Source organism: Heptranchias perlo, unplaced genomic scaffold, assembly GCF_035084215.1.
Source record: "Heptranchias perlo isolate sHepPer1 unplaced genomic scaffold, sHepPer1.hap1 HAP1_SCAFFOLD_1285, whole genome shotgun sequence".
NCBI lineage: Eukaryota > Metazoa > Chordata > Chondrichthyes > Hexanchiformes > Hexanchidae > Heptranchias > Heptranchias perlo.
Window position 1 is genome coordinate 32,501 of NW_027138522.1, and position 8,858 is coordinate 41,358.

The following is an 8,858-nucleotide window of genomic DNA, read 5'->3' on the forward strand; positions in this document are numbered from 1 at the left end:
TTTCAAGTTAAAGAGTTCTCTTTATTGGCTTTCAAAAAAATCTGCAAAGTGTCACAGAGATTTTGAGAAACTCTTTTTTTTCTTTATATTATTATAATATAATATAATGTGTATATGTTTTCGAAAAGCATCCACCAGCAATCCATGGTGAGCCTCTCTCTGCTGGCAAGCTCCTCCTGCCTGAGCCCGACGCTGTCGAGGCTCAACACGATTTCAGACTGACAAAGAGTTCGAAAATTGCCGCCTGATGTAGCTTTAAATGCTGACAGGTGACTTCCGAGTGCTCTTGTAAAGGTCTCCGCTTTGAAATTGAGAGCCTTTTGCCAAGTGTCACTTTTTCAGGCACTCTTAAAGTGCACCTGGGCTGTCAGAGAAAGCTCTGAAAATCGTGTTCTCGAAAATCTCCGGGTACCCGACCAATCCCTAGGTGCCCGAATGACAAGTGTCAATTCGGCAGGACGGCCTCCCACCTCCGGCCGCAGATGCGTCACTAAATCCCCGCAACGGGGGCTTTCTCATTTCGGCATAGGGGCTTCCGCGGCCAACTCATTAACCTGTGCTCGGACTTTTTGTGCCACAAGTGCAAGGGACCGTTTGCCGGCAGCTACTCGCACCCCCCCGCCCAGGGGGGGAATCCTCTGACCGGAGATCCGAAACGCCGGCCGAATCCATCCCCGTCGGACTTCCGAAGGGGTTCCCTCGACCGACTGACTTCCGAACTCCTTTCTGGGCTTAAACGGGTGGAATTCGGACCCTCTCGCAAGGGAGCCGAAGCCCGCCAGCCCCGGGAGGCCTCGGGGCCGCCGTTTTCAAGCCCGACCAAAAAACCCGAAAAATGGGGAAAAATGGGAAAAATTCCCACTCCCAAAAGGCTTAAAAGTCGGTTGGGCGGCAGCCCGGGTCGGTCTCTGCAGACCTGGAGGCGCTGGACACAAGTCTGGTAAACAGGCTAAGTCTCGACATGCCACCTCTTACTATCCTGCAGGTACCCCGCCAATCCCCCCGGAACCGGCTGGCAATTGGCGAATCAGCGGGACGAATTTGAATTCGTGACCGACTTTCTGACACCGAATCGCCGCAAACGCGTTTCGATTTTTCGGCTTCGGTACCTCCCATCAGACTTTGACTGGCCATATCTCCGGACTCACGTGTCGCAGCCGGGACCTTCAGGCACCGTTCGACGCGTCTACCCCTGCCCCGTCGAATGGCGCCCCTCGCGGTGTGGTCCGATTTCCGCATTTTGGTCAGATTTGCCTCCAAAATTTTCAGATTGAGTTGACGAATGCCCCCTACGGGGTAACCTCTTGCCCTTTCGGACCTGGTCCCTGTGACTTAATTTCCGCCTTTTGCTCAATCGTTTCCCCATTTATAATTAATTTTAAAAATCTGGTTACTCAGTTCTGGTTTACCAGTTCCCTCTTCGGACTTAGTTTTTGGTTAATCATTTCCGGTTCACCAGTTCCCGTTTTGGACTTAGTCTCTGCGGGCCGTTTCTCATCTTTTGGTTCATCAGTTCCCCTCTTTTAATAATTTTTTGGCTGCTTTCGTTTGATCATTTCCCTGCCTTCTGGGTAACTTTTCCACCTTAGGACTTCATCGCCGCACATTGTTTTCGACTTCTGGTTGATCATTTCACCCCTTTTAATCATTTTTGTAACTTTTGGTTAACCATTTCACCCAGCTTCTGGTTAACCATTTCCCCTTTGGGACTTAGTCTGTGAGCATTCTTTTGGGATTCTGGTTAACCATTTGCCAATTTTTAAAAAATGTTGCCACTTTTGTTTAATGCTTTCTGGTCAACCTTTCCCTCTTTCAGACTTCACCGCGGCACATTGCTTCAGCCTCCTGGTTAATCATTTCACCCCTTTTAATCATTTTTGCAACTTTTGGTTAACCATTTCCCCCAGCTTCTGGTTAACCATTTCCCCTTTGGGACTTGGTCTCTGAGCATTCTTTTGGGATTCTGGTTAATCATTTGCCAATTTTTAAAAAATGTTGCCACTTTTGTTTAATGCTTTCTGGTCAACCTTTCCCTCTTTCAGACTTCACCGCGGCACATTGCTTCAGCCTCCTGGTTAATCATTTCACCCCTTTTAATCATTTTTGCAACTTTTGGTTAACCATTTCCCCCAGCTTCTGGTTAACCATTTCCCCTTTGGGACTTGGTCTCTGAGCATTCTTTTGGGATTCTGGTTAATCATTTGCCACTTTTTTAAAAATGTTGCCACTTTTGTTTAATGCTTTCTGGTCAACCTTTCCCTCTTTCAGACTTCACCGCGGCACATTGCTTCAGCCTCCTGGTTAATCATTTCACCCCTTTTAATCATTTTTGCAACTTTTGGTTAACCATTTCCCCCAGCTTCTGGTTAACCATTTCCCCTTTGGGACTTAGTCTCTGAGCATTCTTTTGGGATTCTGGTTAATCATTTGCCAATTTTTTAAAAATGTTGCCACTTTTGTTTAATGCTTTCTGGTCAACCTTTCCCTCTTTCAGACTTCACCGCGGCACATTGCTTTAGCCTCCTGGTTAATCATTTCACCCCTTTTAATCATTTTTGCAACTTTTGGTTAACCATTTCCCCAGCTTCTGGTTAACCATTTCCCCTTTGGGACTTAGTCTCTGAGCATTCTTTTGGGATTCTGGTTAATCATTTGCCACTTTTTTAAAAATGTTGCCGCTTTTGTTTAATGCTTTCCCTGCTTTGTGGTCAACCTTTTCCCCTTTAGGACTTCACCGCGGCACATTGCTTCAGCCTCCTGGTTAATCATTTCACCCCTTTTAATCATTTTTGCAACTTTTGGTTAACCATTTCCCCCAGCTTCTGGTTAACCATTTCCCCTTTGGGACTTGGTCTCTGAGCATTCTTTTGGGATTCTGGTTAATCATTTGCCACTTTTTAAAAAATGTTGCCGCTTTTGTTTAATGCTTTCCCTGCTTTCTGGTCAACCTTTTCCCCTTTAGGACTTCACCGCAGCACATTGCTTTAGCCTCCTGGTTAATCATTTCACCCCTTTTAATCATTTTTGCAACTTTTGGTTAACCATTTCCCCCAGCTTCTGGTTAACCATTTCCCCTTTGGGACTTAGTCTCTGAGCATTCTTTTGGGATTCTGGTTAACCATTTGCCAATTTTTTTAAAATGTTGCCACTTTTGTTTAATGCTTTCTGGTCAACCTTTCCCTCTTTCAGACTTCACCGCCGCACATAATTTTCGACTTCTGGTTGATCATTTCACCCCTTTTAATCATTTTTGCAACTTTTGGTTAACCATTTCCCCCAGCTTCTGGTTAACCATTTCCCCTTTGGGACTTAGTCCCTGAGCATTCTTTTGGGATTCTGGTTAATCATTTGCCACTTTTTTAAAAATTTTGCCGCTTTTGTTTAATCGTTTCCCTGCTATGTGGTCAACCTTTTCCCCTTTCAGACTTCATCGCCGCGCATTGTTGTCGACTTCTGGTTAATCATTTTTCCCCTTTAAATCTTTTTTTGCCACTTTTGGTTAACCATTTCACCCAGCTTCTGGTTAACCATTTGCCCCATTTTACTGAATTTTTCCGCTTTGGTTTAATCATTTCCCTGCTTTCTTGTCAACCTTTTCCCCTTTTGGACTTCGCCGCCGCACTTTGCTTTTGCCTTCTGGTTAAACATTTCTCCCCTTTTAATCCTTTTTCCCACTTTTGGTTCACCAGTTCACCCAGCTTCTGGTTCACCATTTCCCCTTTGGGACTTAAGTCTCTGAGCATTCTTTTGGGATTCTGGTTAACCATTTGCCACTTTTTAAAAAATGTTGCTGCTTTTGTTTAATGCTTTCCCTGCTTTCTGGTCAACCTTTTCCTCTTTCCGACTTCATCGCCGCACCTTGTTTACGACATCCGGTTAAACATTTCTCCCCTTTCAATCCTTTTTGCCACTTTTGGTTAAGCAGTTCAACCAGCTTCTGGTTAACCATTTGCCCCTTCTTACTGAATTTTTCTGCTTTTGTTTAATCATTTCCCTGCTTTATGGTCAACCTTTTCCCCTTTAGGACTTCGCCGCCGCACTTTGCTTTCGCCTTCTGGTTAATCATTTCACAACATTTTAATCCTTTTTCCCACTTTTGGTTAAACAGTTCACCCAGCTTCTGGTTAACCATTTGCCCCTTTGGGACTTAAGTCTCTGAGCATTATTTTGGGATTCTGGTTAACCATTTGCCACTTTTTAAAAAATGTTGCCGCTTTTGTTTAATCGTTTCCCTGCTTTCTGGTCAACCTTTTCTCCTTTAGGACTTCGCCGCCGCACTTTGCTTTCGCCTTCTGGTTAATCATTTCACCCCTTTTAATCCTTTTTCCCACTTTTGGTTAAACAGTTCACCCAGCTTCTGGTTAACCATTTGCCCCTTTGGGACTTAAGTCTCTGAGCATTCTTTTGGGATTCTGGTTCACCATTTGTCCCTTTTTAAAAGATATTGCTGCTTCTGTTTAATCCTTTCCCTGCTTTGCGGTCAACCTTTTCCTCTTTCAGACTTCATCGCCGCGCATTGTTTTCGACATCTGGTTCAACATTTCTCCCCTTTTAATCCTCTTTCCCACTTTTGGTTAAGCAGTTCACCCAACTTCTGGTTAACCATTTGCCCCTTTTTACTGAATTTTTCTGCTTTGGTTTAATCATTTCCCTGCTTTATGGTCAACCTTTTCCCCTTTAGGACTTTGACGCGGCACATTGCTTTCGCCTTCTGGTTAATCATTTCACCCCTTTTAATCCTTTTTCCCACTTTTGGTTAAACAGTTCACCCAGCTACTGGTTAACCATTTCCCCTTTGGCACTTAAGTCTCTGAGCATTCTTTTGGGATTCTGGTAAACCATTTGTCCCTTTTTAAAAAATGCTGCTGCTTTTGTTTAATGCTTGCCCTGCTTTGCGGTCGATCATTTCACCCCTTTTAATCCATTTTTGCCACTTTGGGTTAAACAGTTCACACAACTTCTGGTTCACCATTTCACATTTCGGAACTTTTATTCCCACCATTACTTTGGGCTTCTGGTTCATCATTTCACGCTGTTTTACAAATCTTTGCCGCTTCACTTTTAATCCACAAACCGTGGCTCGCTTTCGGGTGGGGGGGGGGGTAGCGGGTTTGGGCCGGGCACTCGACATCCCGGTGTGCGACCGGGTTCGTTCTGGTACCGCTCGGTGCCCCTCGTCCTGCTCTTGCCGCGGAAGCAAACCAGACGACCGTCGGTCTCACGCCCGAGGGGAGAGGAGGCGGAAAGCGGTTTGCAGCCTTTCGCTGTACCTCCGGCGGGCAGCGCCGCACCTCCGAGTGCTCGGTACCGTTCGCTGCGCCTCGTCCGGCCGCACGCAGCGAGCCAAACCCGGAGGAAATCGGCCTGTGCCTTCTCGAGATATGGGCCTCCGGGTGGGACGGACAAACCGGGGCCCCGAGCTCGCTTTCGGCGGCCCGGCACTCGACTTCCCGGTGTCCGAACGTGATCCTTCCGGTACCCTTCGGTGCCCCTTGCCCGACTCCAGCTCCCGTGCTGAAGCGGAGTCGGTCGGCCTGACGGCCGCCGAGTTAGCCAGCGGAAAGCGGTGCGCAGCCTTTCGCTTGCAGCTCCGGCGGGCAGCGCCGCACCTCCGGCTGCTCAGTGCCGTCCGCTGCTCCCCTTCCGGCTGCACGCAGCGAACCATACCCGGAGGAAATCGGCCTCGGCCTTCCGGAGATATGGGCCTGCGAGTGGGACCAATAAATCGGTGCACATTTCCGGCTCGGTTTCCGGCCTCGGCACTATCAGTTCACGCCGTCCGACCGACGTCGTTCTGGCACGGTTCCGTTGCTCCTTGATCCGGTCCAGCCACGGTAATCAGCCGAAGATGGTGGGGGGGGGACACATTGCCCGCCGAGTTAGCCGGAGGAAATCGGCCTCGGACTTCCTCAGATATCAGCCTCCGGGTGGGACAGACAAACCGGGGACCCGAGCACGCTTTCGGCGGCCCGCTGGTCGACTTCCCGGTGTGCGACCGGGTTCGTTCCGGTACCGTTCGCTGCCCCTCGTCCTGCTCTAGCCGCGGAGACAAACCCGACGACCGTCGGTCTCACGCCCGCGGAGGGAGGTGGCGGAAAGTGGTTTGCAGCCTTTCGCTGTACCTCCGGCGGGCAGCGCCCGACCTCCGAGTGCTCGGTACCGTCCGCTGCGCCTGGTCCTGCCGCACACAACGAGCCATACCCGGTGGAAATCGGCCTGTGCCTTCCAGAGATATGGGCCTCCGGGTGGGACGGACAAACCGGGGCCCCGTGCTCGCTTTCGGCGGCCCGCTAGTCGACTTCCCGGTGTGCGACCGGGTTCCTTCCGGTACCGTTCGCTGCCCCTCGTCCTGCTCTAGCCGCGGAAACAAACCCGACGACCGTCGGTCTCACGCCCGCGGAGGGAGGCGGCGGAAAGTGGTTTGCAGCCTTTCGCTGTACCTCCGGCGGGCAGCGCCCGACCTCCGAGTGCTCGGTACCGTCCGCTGCGCCTGGTCCGGCCGCACGCAACGAGCCATACCCGGAGGAAATCGGCCTGTGCCTTCCGGAGATATGGGCCTCCGGGTGGGACGGACAAACCGGGGCCCCGAGCGGTGGCACCCTGCTCGCTTTCGGCGGCCCGGCACTCGACTTCCCGGTGTGCGAACGTCATCGTTCCGGTACCCTTCGGTGCCCCTTGCCCCACTCTAGCTCCGGTGCTAAAGCGGAGTCGGTCGGTCTCACGGACGCCGAGTTAGCAGGCGGAAAGGGGTGCGCAGCCTTTCGCTGTCACTCCGGCGGGCAGCACCGCACCTCCGAGTGCTCGGTACCGAACGCTGCGCCTCCTCCTGCCGCACGCAACGAGCCATACCCGGAGGAAATCGGCCTCGGCGTTCCGGAGTTATCCGCCTCCGAGTGGGCCTGACCAAGCGGGGTGAACTGGAAATCATTAACCAACGTACTTCCATGTTTTCACCCGCAGAGGGCAGCACTCTCTTCTCCGTTTTAAACTGGGCCGACCCGGCTCCGTTTCGAGACCCGGCACTCGACTTCCCGGTGTGCGACCGGGTTCGTTCCGGTACCGTTCGCTGCCCCTCGTCCTGCTCTAGCCGCGGAACTAAACCCGACGACCGTCGGTCTCACGCCCGCGGAGGGAGGCGGCGGAAAGTGGTTTGCAGCCTTTCGCTGTACCTCCGGCGGGCAGCGCCCGACCTCCGAGTGCTCGGTACCGTCCGCTGCGCCTGGTCCGGCCGCACACAACGAGCCATACCCGGAGGAAATCGGCCTGTGCCTTCCGGAGATATGGGCCTCCGGGTGGGACGGACAAACCGGGGCCCCGAGCGGTGGCACCCTGCTCGCTTTCGGCGGCCCGGCACTCGACTTCCCGGTGTGCGAACGTCATCGTTCCGGTACCCTTCGGTGCCCCTTGCCCCACTCTAGCTCCGGTGCTAAAGCGGAGTCGGTCGGTCTCACGGACGCCGAGTTAGCAGGCGGAAAGGGGTGCGCAGCCTTTCGCTGTCACTCCGGCGGGCAGCACCGCACCTCCGAGTGCTCGGTACCGAACGCTGCGCCTCCTCCTGCCGCACGCAACGAGCCATACCCGGAGGAAATCGGCCTCGGCGTTCCGGAGTTATCCGCCTCCGAGTGGGCCTGACCAAGCGGGGTGAACTGGAAATCATTAACCAACGTACTTCCATGTTTTCACCCGCAGAGGGCAGCACTCTCTTCTCCGTTTTAAACTGGGCCGACCCGGCTCCGTTTCGAGACCCGGCACTCGACTTCCCGGTGTGCGACCGGGTTCGTTCCGGTACCGTTCGCTGCCCCTCGTCCTGCTCTAGCCGCGGAACTAAACCCGACGACCGTCGGTCTCACGCCCGCGGAGGGAGGCGGCGGAAAGTGGTTTGCAGCCTTTCGCTGTACCTCCGGCGGGCAGCGCCCGACCTCCGAGTGCTCGGTACCGTCCGCTGCGCCTGGTCCGGCCGCACACAACGAGCCATACCCGGTGGAAATCGGCCTGTGCCTTCCGGAGATATGGGCCTCCGGGTGGGACGGACAAACCGGGGCCCCGAGCTCGCTTTCGGCGGCCCGCTAGTCGACTTCCCGGTGTGCGAACGTCATCCTTCCGGTACTCAACCGTGCCCCTTGCCCCACTCTAGCTCCGGCGGTAAAGCGGAGTCGGTCGGTCTCACGGACGCCGAGTTAGCAGGCGGAAAGCGGTGCGCAGCCTTTCGCTGTCACTCCGGCGGGCAGCATCGCACCTCCCAGTGCTCGGTACCGTCCGCTGCGCCTGGTCCGGCCGCACACAACGAGCCATACCCGGAGGAAATCGGCCTGTGCCTTCCGGAGATATGGGCCTCCGGGTGGGACGGACAAACCGGGGCCCCGAGCGGTGGCACCCTGCTCGCTTTCAGCGGCCCGTCACTCGACTTCCCGGTATGCGAACGTGATCGTTCCGGTACCCTTCGGTGCCCCTTGCCCCACTCTAGCTCCGGTGCTAAAGCGGAGTCGGTCGGTCTCACGGACGCCGAGTTACCAGGCGGAAAGCGGTGCGCAGCCTTTCGCTGTCACTCCGGCGGGCAGCACCGCATCTCCGAGTGCTCGGTACCGTACGCTGCGCCGCCTCCTGCCGCACGCAACGAGCCATACCCGGAGGAAATCGGCCTCGGCGTTCCGGAGTTATCCGCCTCCGAGTGGGCCTGACCAAGCGGGGTGAACTGGAAATCATTAACCAACGTACTTCCAGGTTTTCACCCGCAGAGGGCAGCACTCTATTCTCCGTTTTAAATTGGGCCGACCCGGCTCCGTTTCGAGACCCGGCACTCGACTTCCCGGTGTGCGAACGTGATCGTTCCGGTACCCAACCGTGCCCCTTGCCCCACT